The sequence below is a fragment of the Squalius cephalus genome (genome assembly GCF_949319135.1).
Source record: "Squalius cephalus genome assembly, chromosome: 10".
In the NCBI taxonomy this organism is placed as follows: domain Eukaryota; kingdom Metazoa; phylum Chordata; class Actinopteri; order Cypriniformes; family Leuciscidae; genus Squalius; species Squalius cephalus.
The window spans coordinates 21581543-21600475 of NC_137131.1; the positions used below are offsets into that span (position 1 = coordinate 21581543).

The window sequence follows — 18933 nt, forward strand, 5'->3', positions numbered from 1 at the left end:
ATAGGGCCCGGGGGATTACTTTTAACATTACCGTTCTATTGGTTGTATTTTGTGAATAGAATATTACCAGATAATTGAGAGGAGCAAGGATCTTTGATATTAATGTACTGAAATCGTAGCCAGCTAACGTTAGCTAGGCTTTGTTTACTGCACCTGCCGGTGTTCTCCCGACATGGAGAGGTGTGGAAAAAAGTAATAATTACAAGAGTTTCTCGGTTATTTTAGTCCCGTCCGAATGTGCCATCTCAGTAATCATGACGGACAATGTCAGTAAAGATTACGGCGACTTTTACCTTCTGTAAAAAGGTCCGGGAAAATTACCTCAGGTAACTTTTATATTAATAGACCCTCTGTAAATCAAGTAATTTTGTGTTTAAAAGTAGTTTCCTGTGGTTGAAAATACATTCAGTTGCGTTCTCGACACTATGAGAAGTCTCCCCCAAATTTTCTCTCCCTCCCTCAACTCAAGTGTTTTCCACACACCATTCAGATCAAAAAGTTCGAAAGCACTTGTTAGAGGCACGAAACATACTTTTAGCGTTAGGTAAGTTTACCAACACAATCCAATCTGAAGTTAATTCATTCATTGTTCGACCGGACATAACTGCTAATATTGTTATGTCCGGTCGAACAATGTATGAATTCACTTTAGATTTCATATATATAGCCAGGGTTGGGGAGTAACGGAATACATGTAACGGCGTTATGTAATCAGGATACAAAAATCCAGTAACTGTAATCCGTTACAGTTACGTCACAAAACGTAGTAATCAGATTATAGTTACATTTTGAAAAATGGGGGAATACTTTCAGGATTACAATGGTTTAATTTAAAACTAAATCAATAAGTATTTTGGCATAATAACACTAAATTAAGCGCTGCTTGACTAACAGTAGTTCCTGGTTCTGTTGCCAGTAATGACTCACGTGTGCCACGCGCTGGTGCATGCGCAAATAACAGCTTTCTACAATCTCCTCAGACGCAGATTGAATCACTGCAGCTAGTAGAAACGATGCTGCCTGCGGGTAAAATCGCTTTTAATTCATGGAAATTCCGCTGCTATTTTGTAGAAATTAGAAGAGTAGCTTTTTTAGTAGGCTACCCAAAATGTCCTTTCTAATCTTTTCTCGCGTAACGGGATGTTCGCTGTCTAGGTAACGTAGGGGAACTCCCACTGCCAACGCTGCAAGTTCAGTCAGGCAAATTAAGAAAGATCACGGCTTTAGTCAACATGTAGGCATATTTAAAAATAAACTAATATGTAGATTGTGTAAAAAATGTAAATGTTGTGTTTTTATTTTTTTGTTTAAAATTAGTTAAAAATAAAACAAAATAATCTGTAATACCATACATTAGCCACTAGATGTCTGTATAGCCCTTTACATAAATATATATTCAGGCCTGTGTGTATATTTAGCAAATATTGTACACTGGACCAAATTCTTAATAAATACATTTCATATTATTATTTTTTTTATAATATTTCTTCTTGCTTGACTTTTTATTTATATACGTGACCTTGAAGTAATCCAAAAGTAATCAGTTACATTACTTTCATATTATAGTACTTGGATTACGTTACTGAATACTTTTTTTATGAAGTAATTTGTAACTGTAACGGAATACATTTTTAAAGTAACCCTCCCAAGCCTGTATATAGCCTATATATATATATATATATATATATATATATATATATATATATATATAATTATACTTCAGATTTTGATATAAATAGATAAAAATAGGTTATTTGTGTTTGCGCACGTGATATCAGGAAGCAATAGGCTTGTTTGAGATGAGCAAAATCAGCGCAGAATCGATCACCGGTGATCAGCGCGAGATGCATGCCGGTTAGAAATGTGTCCGAGTGCGGTCCGCCTTGCTCTGATGTCATGCTGACGCATGTCAAAAATCTCTCGCGAGCGCAAGGCACACCTGTCGGATTCTGCAGTCGAGCGCAGTTGCTCTCCACCGACTGCGCTGATCAAAAGCATGATGGGAAACGACTTGCTGACGACACAGCTTAATGTTCATTGGTTTAAACAACCGTGATGTATTGTTCTCTTTTAAAATGTTTGATTTTAAAACTCTGATATCATTTATGTGTATACATTATGTGTGAATACTCCCAAACTATCTAACAGTGCGATCTCTATGGGTTATGCAATGTAATTTTTATTAAAAAAAAAAAAAAAAAAACACATGTCTGTATTAAAGAAAAAAAGACTGATAAACATGTATTTGGAATGGAATTAAATAAGTAGGCTACTTTGGGTGTCTCGTTCATTATATTTATTTTCATATAAAAGCAACATAACTTAAATTCCATCCAGTTTATTAGCAACACTGTGCACGAGCGTGAATCCCGTGAATCCCGCGATATCCGTCTTTGATCTCGCAGGTGTCAGATCCACTGCGAGAAGAGAGAACTGTCCGGCTTGCCTGCGCTTTTTTCACTCCTCCTCTCACTGCAGCCGCCTACTCTCGACTACATTTCAGGCGAGGCAAGGCGCATCTCAAACAAGCCTATTGTAATACACACGTTTCTTCAACTTATTAAAATATCTTACTTTACTGCAACTATCTGATTCTGCTTCTTTGTCATATTTATAGTGTGTGATTTATAAAATACCTTATATCCTACATCACATATTTTGATTTTGGACGTCTGGTCACTTAATCTCTTATATCATAATATTATATTACTGTCAAGCCTACTATTAATATTAAAATACGCCGAACTATGTGTCCTATATCATAGCTACATGAATGACCTTTGCAGCAAAAAAACCCGCGTGAAAATCAGTTAGGTATTTAGTGAGGTATGATTAATTAAATGCGCTGACAGCTCATTGCACCTGCTATACAGATTACACTGAGTGGAGCGGGTGACCGGTCTAAGATGGCGGCCCCACGGCTCGTCAGCGCCAATAGTAGCGGTCGATAGGGCGTCTATCTATATGATGTCTATGATCCTACCCCATAAGTCATCGCGCGGCGGTGACGACAGTATTTTTATTAAAAAATAAATTAAAAAATGACGGCCGAGAGTTCGCTGGTGGACGGCAAATTCACATTTAAATGTAAGTAGGCCTATTATGTGTTCATTTACTCAAATAGCTAGCGAAACCAGAGTTAAAAGCCACAAGTTTTTCTTTCTTATAAACTTCATCTTAACTCCTTCATCACCATTGCGTGGCTTCATTTGTCAGGTGGTCTGAGGCAAAACTTGTGCTAATATTAGTTTAATAATTGTTTCAGGGAGCAGCGAGCAGACAGCTCAATTTATTAAACTGCAATTAAAAAATAAATAAACTAAATAAATTAAATTAAATTTTATTGTAATATTTGCAGTAGTTTGTCTAACTTGTGTAAATAAGAAATATCACTCACCCTATAAAGCCCACAACAATAAGAAAAGCAGTAGATAAGGCAATGGGGTTTCACTTTTATGTGTTTTTGTAGTGCTGTCATGCAAGCTATGTCTACAAAGGTTTTAACCAAATTTGAGTAACGTTATTCATGAATATGATTTCTGAATATGAATATGATTTTAAAAATACAAAGTAAGAAAGTTGAGATCACATCTTTGCTGAAATGTATTGTGCTGTTCTTGTGTCCTCAGGGATTGAGGCAATGAGGGTGCAATGCCTCTGTCCCAACATCTCATCCATGAGGACAAACCAGGGCCTAGTTTCAGCAGTGGGTTCAGCAGCTGCTGTTGTTATTAACAAGCCATGGTTAATTTGCTCTGCCTTAGGATTGCAAGTGTCCTGGGACATGTGAGGGTGTGAGTGGGAAACCCACTGCTGAAACTAGGCCCTGGTTTGTCCTCATGGATGAGATGTTGGGACAGAGGCATTGCACCCTCATTGCCTCAATCCCTGAGGACACACCAGGGCCGAGTTCAGCAGTGTGTGACCTAGAAGAGGAGGAGCCAGGGGTAGCAGCAGCACCAGCATCAGCACCAGCACCACAATGAAGGCGAGACAGAGAGGACGAGTTTTTGGACTTGATTAGAGAAGACATGGGACTGCAGAGGCGAGGAGAGCACAAGAGAGAATGGACAGGCTGTTTTCTCTTCTTGAAAGAATGATTGAGAAATATGTATATATATATATATATATATATATATATATATATATATATATATATATATATATATATATATTCTTGTTAAACTTTTTTTCACTTATATTTTTTAAAAGGAAAAATAAAAATGCAACTTTAAATGTGTAAATAAAAGAGAATTCATTGCTCTGGACATTGATTATTTCTGTAATGACAGTCATAATTTCTACATGAAACAAATTCTTCTATAACGTTTTTCCCCCAACTATTTACAACATACGTTAAACATATCAAAATCAACATAAACATTTAAATTTACAGTACATAAAATAAGAAAAATGATTTAGACTTTTATTCAGCTGAGTGGGAGACCCTGGTGTGCTGCTGGACCGGGATGGGCTCCACAATAGAGACCCTGGTAAGGCATCATCTGGGATGCTCTCCAGAGTGTTTGACTGCATATTTCCACTATGCACTAAGTTGTCTACCAACAGGTTTGCAGGGCTGACTCATGGAATAAATATTGAGATACTTTATTACACTAAAGTACTTTTAATAACCACTAATACCGCATTGGGGAAAAACTACTAGTCATATATTTCAAACCTTAGTTAAGCAAAATTATATTGCATACTATAATGTACTTAAGGCATCAAGAGTAAAAGTAAAGGAGTTCTGCAGGAAAAAAACCTTGTCAGGGTTTTTATGATGGTTCTGCTTTTATATTACTGCATATGTTGCATTTTACTTCTGAATATTTTCAAGGTTGATACATTTTTAAACTATATACTTTTGTGTAGTTTAATGTAAAACAATGCATCATATTGTAAAATAACATAATTTTGTAGTGTTGCTGTCCTGTGTGGGGAAATCACTTCGAGTATTAACGATGTAGTTCCTTACATACCACCACTGGTTATTTTGAAAATTAAAGTAACAAAATGTAGGCCTATTGTCACAATATTAACAAATTGTTGCTAACTACAGGTCCGTCCCATATGAAAGGGCGCATCTGAAGCGCTCGGACCGGTCTAGCCTACGGAGGATTGTTCTTGTCGCCTAGCAACAGTGACTGACAGCTGCCGATGAAGAGCGGGAGTAACATTCGCACTGGACTTTTTATATTCAAATAGGGTTGAAAACCTGTGTAAATATATTTAACAAGGTCCATTTATGTGCATAATAAAAAGAATACACTAATGTTCATTTATATCTTACCTTGATGCGATTTTGTAGGCTATAGTCACTATAGCCTACAAAATCGCATCAAGGTAAGATATAAATGAACATTTGAATCAAAGTACATGACCTGAAACATCCTTACCATGTCCTCCAGTAAAATATAAAACATAAAAATGGCAATAGCCAATTCTGGCTCCATAGCGGTTTACTCAATTATATCAAATGAATTATCAGGATGGCAGCATAATCTTGCACCGTTGCTTGGCGCCTGGACTCTGGAGCGGTAATCGGGAACACCTGGCTGCGCAATTAGGAAATCCTACGAAGGCTACACGGTGTGTCGTTCGGAGGACGCATAGGCTGCATCGTTTGAAGTCCGCAGCCTTCGAAGGATGCAGTCTTCACATTGGGACACAGCTTATATCTAAAATGAACGTAGCATGTTCAAATGCGGTCCGTGCGTTCGGTCTTAAAGGGGCAGCAGCAGTCTAATAAACCTGCTTCTGTGTTTTAATGTTAATCAAACAAAGGACAAATAAATACTCACTGCTCTTGACTAAATAGGCTACCCTTTTCAACTTTACAAAAATATCCATCTATATATAATTTATACAGTAATGAATTTGTGATGCTTTTTTCACATTTGATTACTTTTTTGAAATTTCTGTACCTGTTAGATCTACCCGAAAAACTCTAAAAACACTGTTTATTTCATTTGTCTTTCTTTGTTCTATTGTATTTATTTGTCCTATTTGTAATTTGATTGTTTGTTCTTATTTTGTTACTGACTGCATGTTTTAAATTCACATTAATTAGGCTGGTAGTTTTTGTTGTAGTATCAAAATTGGATTAAATAATTGATATTTCACTGGTTTTGACAAACATTTGAACCGCTGACCCAATCCTCAGCACTGAGCCCTGCTGAAGCAGCTCTAAATATTGCTGTGGCTATTAAATGAAAGATAAAATATGATTGAGCAATAGAATGAACAGTGACAGTAACAGAAGCTCATACAATGCATTTTAGCAGGCTTAATTAAGCATCAAAATAACTGAAAGAAATATATATTTGATGAACAAATTAAGCCAACTAATATGATTTATATTCTTTTGGTTCATCTACTAAACATTTAAAAATTAAAAATGCAGTGAAAATTCAGGTATCGGTTACGGTATCGGTATCGGCGAGTACCAAAAATCAAAGTATCGGTATCGGACTCGTTCTGCAAAAAATGGTATCGGGACATCCCTAGTACTTACTCAAATAAGTATTGAGTAATTGTCACACTCTATATGGAATGAACGAGAGTAGAATCCAATTGCGAGAAAACAGCAAGGTTTATTGAAAACAGGAAAAGCAATGAAGCTGGTCAGCAAAGATCAAACAGACAGGAAGAGGCACTGGCAATGCAGGGACGCACTGGCCAGAATAATCCAGGCAGAATCTAGACAGGAAGTGGTAGATCCGGGAAGGCCATCCACACGAGGAAGACCAGTGGATACAGGAGTGACGGGTGCTCAGTGCTCTTAGTGAAGCCTCACAACGATTTGACAAAGACAGGATGGAATCACACACAATAAATGGGTGCTCAATGAGGATCAGCTGGCGCTGATCAGCCTGGATAACGAGACACGCCCACACACTAATACACACAACACTGACAGACAGCAAGGGTGAGACAGTGAACCCATGAACCGTGACAGTAATACTAATTAACTATATGTACTATAGAGTTACGGTTAGGGTTTGGTTTACTTGTAATTATGCATAATTTACTGTTATTATAAAGTGTACATGTAGTAACGTGTAACTACGTCACCTTAAAATAAAATGTTACCAAATCTCTTATATTTGGTATATCCACTTGTGCTCAAGCTGACTGTTGACACTGTATGTTTTTTTGTGCTAAACCTGATGATCCAAAGAGCATCAGGAAGGAAGGAATCATCAGGAAGGAAATCTGACCTTTGATTCAAAGGACAGGGTTAGTTCACCCAAAAATTAAAATTCTGTCAGTTATTACTCACCCTCATGTTGTTTGGAACACAAATTAAGATATTTTTGATTAAATCTGAGAGCTGGATCACTCCTCCATAGGCTTCTATGGGATCGAAACTTGCCGGCCCAGAAAAGTTAGTAAAGACATTGTTAAAATAGTCCAAGTGACTACAGTGGCTCAACCATAAGTTTTAAAAAACCTAAAATAACGACTTTATTCAACTATTCATTTTCTTCTGTGTGGGCCTGAGTGAATTCACATAGTGTAACAGGGCAGCGCTTCCGTGTTGTACGTCACCACGTAGGCTCACTATTGGCCGACGCTGGTCATGTGTGTGATGCGTGAGCCTACGTGGTGATGTATTTAAATTTTTTTATTTAATCTGAATTATGACCATTAAAAAAAAAAAAAACGTACATGAGTCTGGCAATAGATTAAACACGCAGAACAGGTATAATGACACCTTCAGAAGTGATAGACCCCCCCCCCCCCCCCTCTCTCTCTCTCTCTCTCTCTCTCTCTCTCTCTGCCCAATGGCCATTATCCTCTTTTGCCTGTTCACTTCTAGGCGGCTGCATATATGGAAAAAAAACACCTAACCCTAAAAAAATTCTAACAAAAGGTTTCGCAGCTGTTTTTTGTAGTATTAGGTGTCCTTAATAACATACTAAAAGTTTACCAAAGTTTGACCACTAGAAAGGTGTAATTTTCAAGATGGCGTCCAAGATGGGCAGGAAGCCCTTAAAATGTCCAAACTCCTTCATTATTTGACAAAGATGCACCGTTTGTCCATGTTAACAAACAATTTAAAATAAACTTGTAATACAGTTTTTTGTTTGTCTTGATGCAAGTAATCAACTCATGGTAATTTTCATGGTGATATCTAAAGGTTAAAATTTCTACCCTATTCACGTAAGAAAAAGAATGAATAGGCGTATGAATAGGCTATGTTTGGGTCTTTTTCCAAACTTTCCCCTAATGGGATTCTTCTGGACTTTTTTTCCCTTACTCAGGACATATTGAGGATACAAAATCAGTTGAGTTTGCTTCTGTTGCAATTTGTTCAAGGTTGACCCCCATTTTGGCTTAAAATGACTGGACTATATAGATGTTTTTGAGTATAAAGGAGGCATTATACTAAACCTCATGTTAGATACACCTTTGGGGGAAAGGCGTATCAGTATCGGGTCCTTCCATTTGGTCCAGCTTTGGCTCCGTGGACATTCTCCAAGTGCATGGATGCAGCTCTGGCCCCCTTGAGGCTCCAGGGCATCCGTGTACTAAATTATCTAGACGACTAGCTCATTCTGGCTCATTCAAGAGATTTGGTGTTTCGTCACAGGGACGTTATTCTCCACCACCTCCGGTCTCTTGGTCTCAGGTTGAATGCTCAGAAGAATGTCTTAACTCCTTCTCAGCAGAACCCTTTCCTGGGTGCCGAACTCTATTCTCTCTCGATGCAGCCCCGTCTGGCCCCTGCTTGAGTTTCCAGTCTCCGTGCGTGCTTGGCCTGTTTCAGGCTCGGCCATCATGTAGCGGTGGGCATATGAGACCATTCCTGTTCTGGATGAAACTCAGGGGCATCCGCCCTTCTTGGTCTGCCTTCCGCCTGCTGAGAGTGTCGCGCAGTTGCCTTCACGCTCTTTGGAGGTGGAAAGACTCCCCCTTTTTACTTCAGGGTGTCAAGATGGGTGTAGTTTGTCGTTGGCAGGTTGTCACGACGGACGCCTCTTTGACTTGTTGGGGTGCGGTCTTCGAGGGCAGACCGGCGTACGATGTTTAGATGGGCGAGCTTCTCTCGTGGCACATAAATTGCCTCAAGTTGCAAGCTGTCTATCTGGCCCTGGATCAATTTCTCCCGGCCCTGATGGACTCATGTCATTGTAAGGACGGACTACATGGCAGTGGTGTCCCATGTAAATCGCCAGGGGGGCTCGTGGTCGCGCACCCTCGACAGGCATGCGCACCGCCTCCTCCTTTGGGCTCAAGACAGGTTTCTTTCGCTGAGAGCAGTTCACGTTCCAGGGGACCTGAACATCGCAGCAGACTTTCTGTCGAGACAGAACCTCAAGTCGGGGGAATGGATGTTGCACTGCTAAACAGTGGCTTTAATTTGGAGCATGTTTGGCGAGGTGGACCTCTTTGCGTCGCAGAGCTCGACACAGTGCCCCCTATGGTTTTCCCTGTCTCAGCTCATCCGACACCTCTGTGGATAGATGCCCTCACTCATTGGAGTTGAGACTGTATGTATTCCCTCCGGTCAAGTGAATCCCTGCAGTCCTTTGCAGAATGAGGGAGTGTGGGATCCACCTCATTCTGGTAGCCCTATTCTGGCCATCCCAGACGTGGTTCTCGGAACTGAGCTCCCTGGTGGAAAAGTCCCCTTGGCAGATTCATATCAGGAGAGATCTGCTGTCTCAGCTCCAGGGCAGGAATTGGCATCCTTGACCCGAGATATGGAGGCTGTGGGCGATAAGAGGCAATCGCTAGCGACAGTGGCGTCTGGTCTTCCCACTGATGTTTAGGAGACCATTGATAACGCTTGTGCGCCTTCTACTAGACTGCTGTATTTCTCTAAGTGCAAGGTTTTTGAGTCTTGGTGTTCGGCTCATGCAGTGGACCCTGTCAGCTGCCCGGTCGGTTCAGTGCTGGAATTCCTGCAGGATAAATTTGTGGCTGGAGTGGCTGCAACTACCTTTAGAGTTTATGTCAGCTATCGCTGCCTATCGGGAGTCAGACGAGGTCCCCTTAGGTAAACACTGTCTGGTCTCCTCATTTAAGCGTGGAGTTAGACACTTGAGGCCTGCACATCCTATTAGTGTCCGCACCTGGGATATATCAGTTGTTTTGGAGGGGCTATTAGAGCCTTCCTTTGAACCCTTGGAGTCAGCTCCGGACCGGATTCTTACTCTCAAGGTGGCACTTTTGCTAGCGTTGGCCTCTCTCAAACGCGTGGGGGATCTGCAGGCTCTTTCTGTGAGTGAGCCTTGTATGGAGTTTGCCCCAGGTCTTGTGAAGGTGTTTCTATGGCCTAGACCTGGTTATGTCACCAAAGTTTTGTCCACGTCAATCCGCTCTCAAGTTGCGCCACTGAGGAGGCGCCCGCGCCATCAGCCAATGAATTGGTGTGATTCTATACGGGTTCAGACAATCAGCACATGCCTTCACGTGGCAGCCCTGTTTTGACTAATTTGACAGTACCACACAGTTCTAATGAATTTATTCTTTATTGGAATCAAAAGAATGGTTATAAACCACAGAAACCACCAACACTAGGCAAAACGATATGAGAAAGGAGAAATATGCAATTACTTAAGGCGAGACACAGCAGGCATAAGCATCGTTTTTTTTTTTTCACTGGTCAATTTTGAGATTTTGGGATATTTGTCTTCAATAACATGTCTTCTTTCAGACTTGTGGCGAAAAAGAGTCTGAAATACACATTTAGGTCTTTATTTTACTACACTTTGTCTGTTTGCGTCTGTAGATTTCTCATAAATTCAACAAAAGTTGGCGTTCTAAATCATCCCGCTGCTCCGCGATTGCTGGAGCACCCTGCACCCTGTCATCACATACACTGTAATTTTTTCCCCCATCTAATATGTGAACACAATGAACAAATTATTTTGAACCTGGCTTTATCCAATACTCAGATTTCGTTAAAAAAAAAAAAAAAAAAAAAAAAAAAATATATATATATATATATATATATATATATAAAAACTAAATCTGAGTATTGGATAAAGCCAGGTTCAAAATAATTTGTTCATTGTTTAATTAGATAATGCCTAATTTGCATATTTAAACATTAAAATTACAGAAAACTTGCAATACATTTTTTTCTCATCTTAATGTAGACAATCAACTGGGAAAGTTTCATGGTGATATCTGCTAGTTACCCTATTCACCTGTAGTGTCTCGCCTTAAGGGAAATTTTACTTATTTTTTGCATAAATATGCTTAACCAATTGCTTTAATATATAATTGTACTGTAATCACTTATCTATCATGCAAATATGTTAATTAGAAAATTACATGGCCCAAACATGTATCTGGCACCAGTATTCCTGGTCTAGGAGGAATACAAAGGAGTAATGGTCATTTTAAGGGTACTGACGGCCGCCATTTTGAAAATGGGGCCTTTCTTGGAGTCAAACTTTGGTAAACTTTTAGTATGTTTTTAAGTACATCTGATACTGTAAACCACTGAGAAACCTTTTGTTAGAATTTTTTTGGGGTCAAGCAATATTTGCAGCTGACTATTCCAGGTTCTTGAAACAAAGACAATCCTTATTAGCTCCTCATTATTCATTTAAATCCATGAAAGCAATCAATTAAACTTAAGTGTGCAATAAATCAGATTAACCAGTCAAGTCCCAAAACACCATAAAACCAGCACTGGACTGATTTTCCATAATTAGTTTGATGAGCGAGGCTGAGCCACAACAGTGGCAATTTTTTTAAATACACTTTATGGCTTATTTTATATCATTAGCTGTTACTTTTGATGCATACAAGGATTTCCTGTGGGAAGTTTTAATGTATCCACATTGTGTGCTGTCATACAATACCTTGTCCGCTGTTATGCAGGCATATTTCATGTAAAGCTGCTCAGCTAAAATTCAATTTAATTTAGTAATAAAAGTAATGATTTTTTTTTTCTTTTTATGTAGTTCAATATGTTGTGCTGATTTATTTTAATTTCAAATCAAAATCAAAATAGCTAACATAAACAAAATTTCTCACTGTCTTGTTTTCTTTCACTAGCCCTTTTTGTCCCATGGGAAATTACAACAACACAGAGCCTGGATCCTGCTGCATGAATCTTCTCTCTTTTTCTTTATCTTTTGTAGCCTATTTCAAAATCTCACAGTTAGCTACCACACTAAACAGTGCCCAGGGTCCATACAACATATGATCAACCCTGGATGTACGTTATATCCAGACAGACAGACAGACAGACATACAGATAGATAGATAGATAGATAGATAGACAGACAGACAGACAGACAGAGAGACAGACAGACAGACAGACTGTGTTTGTTTGTGTACAGAACGTGCAGTGGTCTCTCAGCTGAACGCCCATTCCAGCCCTTGTGAATTCAACTGGACGCTGAAACCTTTTATGGGCGGTGCTCCGCTCTAAAACCAGTGCGCTTGCTTATTGGTTAGTTAAACGTCATATGGAAATTAATTCAGTGGCGAAACCCCTCCCACCGTAGTTGAGCTGCTGCTCGTCTGCTGTGTTGATACCGAACAAAATGGCTTCAGAGGCTTGATCCTATCCCGACACTCTCAGCGCTTTCTCCGGACACTCCGCACGTATCCCTGGATATTTCCACTGTCATTTTAAAAACGTCGCTGGATTTCTTCACACGACTGCAGTCAGACTGCTTGCCACATCGCTCGCTGTCTTTATTTTTGCACTTTACTGAAGCAGCGTCGTATCTGTCAGTCTACCAGACAGTAGCAGCTTCAAACTGCCCTCTTCTTCATTTTGCACCATAGATCAGATGCTATTACTGATGACCAATTTATGCCACTGTACTTAACAAACTGCCTCGCCGTTTTAATGTATTTTTTTCTCTTTTCAAAGGGATTTAGTAGCGTCATGTAAATGTCGTATGATGTTTTTTTCAGCATGCATGCATCTATAATCTCTATCAGAGCCCAAAGCTCTAAGTCTGCATAGAGATTTTCATTTGCATGTTCAATTTTGTGTTTATTTTCATTCTGCTGCCTTTTTGGGACACTTTCGGAAGTTCGGCTGCTCATTCAGTACAGTGTTAGTTGGGTCTGTCTGTTTTTACGGGTATTTCTTTTTCGGAAAAAGGCCTTTTCGTACCGCTGTACGACATGCAACTCTTTTTTTACTGAAAGCTGCCAAAGCTCGACTTGTGAATAAAAAGGTAAGTTGACATATTGTCTCTGTCTCAACCTTTTAGGCTGACTCCTAACATCTATGACGACAAACATCTAGGTAGGCAGCTCACTAGATTTAGGCTAATATTTGATTTAATATTTGATCATACTGTATCTAAAACGGAATGTGAGTCTAACTCTTTAAATACATTTGTGTGTTGCTGTAACGGTATAGTTAAATATTTGGACTGATAAATTGCCTAAAAGCTTGTAGGTTCCAACTCAGCAACTAGAGTGACCATAAGCTTAACCAAGTTACTACATCAGACAGACTGAGCCTGTAATGTGTTTACTGTTACTTTGGGTTAACGCGTCTGATAAATGGCTGGTTTAGATTTTTCCAGCTGCTGCTTAGTCGTGTAACCTTCTATTAGATCCCTTATTTAGACTGAAATAATCCTTCTAGGTTTTTTATTCTTTTTGCAAATCGTTCTGTCTGTTTGCATTTTTACTTATTAATTTATCTAGATACACTGTGCTAAGAAACGTTAATTAGCCTAAGCTACCACATTTGCATAATAAACTGATTCTGGTATTTTTTTGCAAAGTTTATTATGATAATTTCTCTGTAATGGGAGTCATACGCTGTCAACATCGAAAAAATTATTTGCAAAATGCAACAGCAATTGTGGGTGTTTTCCTATGTTGAGGTGTTACAAAATGAAGGTCTTGATGGGCGCCTGTTACTTACAATTAATCACATGCATCTGGTCCTATTACACTTTACAGTTAAAACCCTCCAATTGACAGGTTCATCACTGCTACCATATTCCTTCCTTCATACTAAGGAGATGTATGAATTCACCAGGATGTTACATTTCTGTTGATTATATGGTTTCCAGCAGAAAGACACAAAGAGGACAACCTTTAAGTTCAGTGGCATATGTTTTACAGTAAAGAGAAGAGAAATCAATGTAAGACTGTAAAGTCTTGGCTTTGTTGACTGAAAAAGTCCTAGCTCAGTTCAGCTGTTTATATCCAGGGTCATTTGGATCACCTTGTGAAAAGAAATAAATGTCACTATTATTTGCTTTACTTTTTAAGATGTAAAAAAATAAAATAAACTTAAATAATTTTTGGAAATCTTTGCTCTAGGTATTTAGATTTATTATCCTTTATCATCCTACTCTCCTGATATTCTAGTACTTTTTTGTCCATATAGTCGTCATATTCTTTTGTAGCTTGTGTGCATAATTGAGAACCATAATTTCATTCTTTGATCTATTTTTCTCTCTTGAAAATCATGTCACACTTGGCTGATGCTAGTGATAAAATGAATTGGGCAATTCACTTGTAATTCATAACCTATCTACCCTTTGAGTGTGTGCTACTCAGCCTTAATTATAAATCACACCAAAGCTCCTTTGCTCCAATACACTGAGATTCAGCTCCCCCATCATCTGGGTCTAAGGAACCACTGCCCCTCCTGCCGCTGCAGAGGATTGGGGTCAAAGCTTGGAGGCGTGAGACACCAGTGTTCGGCTTGTTAGAAAGGCAAAAAGCGCAAGCCATATGGATAAACGGTCTCACTCTTGACTGCAAGGGTACACACAACCCCCTGAACTGCTGAGCTTGTGAAAGCAGACGAGTGGTTAATGTTTGGAGACAGGGAATTCCTTTTCTTTCATGGGATTCTCTGTGTACATTGTGGCTTTCTGTTTGGTGTCTAGCCCCACTTTAGCCTATAGCTGGACATAATTTAATCTTGGTCTCTGTGGCTGAGCGCTGCCTGTGTCTTGCTCCGCTAAAATTAGAGCACATTGTTCTTGTCTGCTCAGATTTCAAAGGCTGGCTGTGGTGAACTCTTCTTTGCTGGAGTTCAGTTTGCATTTCTGTAACAGTAGCATCATTGCTTGATTTTCATTCTTGCCTGTGCTCAGATTTATTTATTTTTGTAAAGGAGGTATTTTTCCTCATCCAGTTGTGTACTACAAACCACATATTAAATTTAATTAAATTAAATATCTCAAGAGGTAAAATAGAGCTGCTCTGGCATCAAAACCCCTGGTTATTAGTTATTTAACAGAATTCATTTTTTTTCTTTAAGTAGATAGTTAGTTAGTAGGAAATTCCTCCCTGATGTCAAATTTAGAGGTGATCATTACAAGGTCTTTCCACCCATATTTCTCTCATTACCTCATCACACAGTACAATTCAGTTGAACATTGAACCCTCTGATGTAAGAGGCTGAAATCCTCTTGTCCGTGTGAGAATGGTGTGCCACCATAGACTGTAAAAAATATGGACAAAGCGTCTGTGACGTCACCCATAGACTTTCTGAAGAACGGGTTTGAAGCCGTTTATGGGGGGTATGGGCGGCGCCATCTTGGAAAATCTTGGGAAACCCTAACCCCGCCCACCTTCTAACGCAGCGCGCGTCACTCAGCTCGCTCTGCTACTCCGGTTATCTCTGTGTATATTTCAGGCAACGAAATATGTTATAAAACACCATACTAACTCTTTTCGTTTTCATTTAAAGAAATCTTAAACATTATAGCCACACAAATGTGGTTCAGGCAACGCATATTGATTATATTCAACTGCACATAACGTTTGCCTATTTATAAAAAAAAATATATATATAAAACACAAACCTGCCTCTTTTCATTTTAAATATAATATAAAAATATTAAACATTTTATGGTCCAGGCAATATGTGCATTTGTACTAAACAACAGATTTTGCAGTAAACAACATTACATATCATCTTCGTTGTATTAAAATTTAAAATGACAAAAACTCAACCCAGTCTCTTTTTGTTAAATTTCAGTTTTATCAATGTTAGCCATTATAAAAGTACAAGTAAAAGGTATAAGAAGCTATACAAATAAAGCAAACAATTCAGTCAAACATACAAAGTCAGTGCGAGTCTAACCATACATCGGTAAAGTTAAATAGCTTATAAAGTTATGAAACTTCCCCTCAGCCAAAACGATTGGCCAGGGAAAAAAATATAGATTCACGAGACCAAAAATCGCCCATTAGATATACACAAGATGAATTATATCTCATGTTTAACCACTACAGAGACGCCAGAGTCCGCGGCACTGGCGGCAAACCTCAGAACGTCAAGCCGATGAAAGACTGCTCCAGGCGGGGTACATCGCGCCGAGCACCCGGTCATCGCTGGATCAACTGGATAAAATTTTCAGAAATCTTTAAATAAACCACAGATTTGAGCATTAAACAACTACATTCTCGCCTGAAAAACTCTTAAAACTACATTTCATGATACAGAAACAGTAGTATTATATGTCAACTGTATTAAAAAATGGCGCGTCTTAAGTTGTCATTCTCCGTGGCGCTGCCTTGTCAGCTGTCAATCAAGCTGTCAATCAAAGTTAACCACGCCCTTATTGTCATATATTTTATAACTAAATACGATCTAAACTAATGAGTTAGAAAAAAATTCACCCCCCTCACAGTTGTCAGGCACTCGGAACCTATCGAAAAATACAATAAAAGTCCATGGGACCAACTTGTAAAAACATGAATTTATGCTGTGAAAACGGACATTTTAACATGGGGGCTATGGACATTTGCTCCCTTATGGGACCTGCCCCTAGCGGATTTTCGATGTATTGCAGTTTTTCGCACTTCCGGGTAGGCTTCATTTTTCAGATCAGAATGATGCCGCTTGTGTGCCACGCAGCAGGACAGGATGGGGTATGGGTAAGGGAAAGAGTTGGAGAAGAAAGGATTTGTGAGTGTTAGCTAGTGTCCCAGAAAATGTCCCTTCAGTGATGCAGGTTCCAGGGCATTTTGCTATAAAGCTTCATGTCTCTGATATTCTGTTTTTGTGTATGGTGCTTGTGTGTGGATGATTGCATTTCAGATTCCTAAAACTAATTTGGTTTTAATCCTTGTGTTCTGTTTGGAGTCTGAGACCCCAGGGCCCTGTTAATAGGTCAGAAAACATACATGATTTTAGATGATCAGGTTGAGGTTTAATGACTTATATTTTGAGAAATGATTATTAAGAAAATTTCAATTTCACAACATAGCCTACCATTTTCTTTAAATGACCATTTAGAAAAATATTTCTATGTGTATAACGTGAATAAATGTACAGTGCCACCGCAAATTTGTCAATTTTGTCAAATTGGTCAGTCAGAGGAACACAAAGATTGATGTTTTAGATTTGTAAGTATAGTGGAGGGATAGTTTTTATACATGGATCAAGCTATAAGAATTTGTTTTCTATTCAGTTTGGCCAATAGTACAGATTTTCACTTGCCTTGCAAACATTTATTTTTATTTTTTTATTTTATATAATTTTAATTACAATAAGATTATTTATAATAATTATGACATATTTTTCACAATGATAATGTAACCCCTGATATTATGTTAATAAAAACAAAACAGTTGTTGTAAAATAATGGTATACGATGCAAAACATGATTGGTTTGTTTTCAACCTATTCTAACTGATGTTTCCAACATTATCACAAATTATTTTTAGAATAATACAATTCTTAGAATGTGTTAGCCGGGTGTAACTTCACCATGCAGCCAAATACTATAAATAAGTTTGCAAGGATTAAAAGACATGTATTTGATTAACGAATGTCAGCGGTAACACAACATTGCCCCATTAGGGCAAGTGACAGTTTTGTCAACTGCCATCAAGCCATCCCTATTATTGAGCCCTAATGTGTTGTAAATAATGGAAATGTGCTGTTGTGAGGAACAGCAATGAGAGTGTTCCTCTGAAAGCACCATCATAAATTTTAAAGGCACACTATGCAAGATTTGTACCTTAATCTAAAAGCTTCGAAATTTTTTTGATGGTAAACGAACTCGTAGTAGGGCGTATGCTCGTAGTAGGCTTGTAGATGGTGTATTATGCCAGCCGCAGCTGGAAACACCTTCCAGAAGAGATCAGATGTGCTCCTACAGTAGTCACATTAAAATCCAGACTCAAAACACATCTGTTTAGCTGTGCATTTACTCAATGAGCACTGTGCCATTCGTCCGACTATTTGTACTGTATTTTATTTTATTTTTTATTCTAAACTGTTTTAATTATTCTTATTTCTTTTGAATATTTTAATTTCTTCTCTGTAAAGCACTTTGAATTACCATTGTGTATGAAATGTGCTATATAAATAAACTTTCCTTGCCTTGAATTAATTCGAATAAAGTAACGTGAGAGAGAGAGAGTTACCTGTCTGTTCAGCATCTCTGTAATAGTGAAGCTGTGAGTTTAATTACAAAAACAGCTAAATCATCACCTCATTGCTGCAAATAGGCTTACAATGTTGCTTTATGTAGCACAGTGGTTTTATTTTTACAATTCATTTGGCAGATGTTGAAAATAAGTTTCTATGCTCCTGAATGTTTCTCTGTGTGCAGACTCTTACAAATATTAATGTTTCCACCTCAATAGTGTGAGTGCATACAAGCATGTTTGCTTTATAATACAACATTAAAAAGCTATCTTTGTAGGTGGAATTGAAAGGGGAATTGGATATACCCAATTATAGTGTTTAGACGTAGGTCAGACGTCCTGATATCGGATATGTATCTGATTAAAAAACACATTTGGAAGTGGCTCAGAACGGATGTGAAAAAAACCCGGATTTGATGCAAATTTTTGTTTACACGTGTGAAACATTTTCGATCTGTGTTTTAAAAGATTTTTTTTTTTGTGCCAGTGTAAACGCAGCCTGAATGGTGAAAAAAAACACTTGAATGTTTAAAATGACAAGACTTAAAAACACGTGCAAATTATCAACTTTGATGACGCAGC

General features: G+C 38.5%; 1 protein-coding gene across 4 annotated transcripts in view; it reads left to right on the top strand.

The window, feature by feature from the left end:
- The first annotated feature begins 12486 nt into the window (after window positions 1–12486).
- The window catches only part of tnrc6c2 (trinucleotide repeat containing adaptor 6C2), a 145687-nt gene continuing 139240 nt past the window's right edge, over window positions 12487–18933 (top strand). The window contains exon 1 of one of the 4 annotated variants that reach the window (XM_079883215.1): window positions 12487–13166. The gene's annotated coding sequence lies outside the window, so the exon portion shown is untranslated. The remainder of the gene's footprint in view (window positions 13167–18933) is intronic. The other 3 variants (XM_079883214.1, XM_079883213.1, XM_079883216.1) reach the window with 3 other exon arrangements.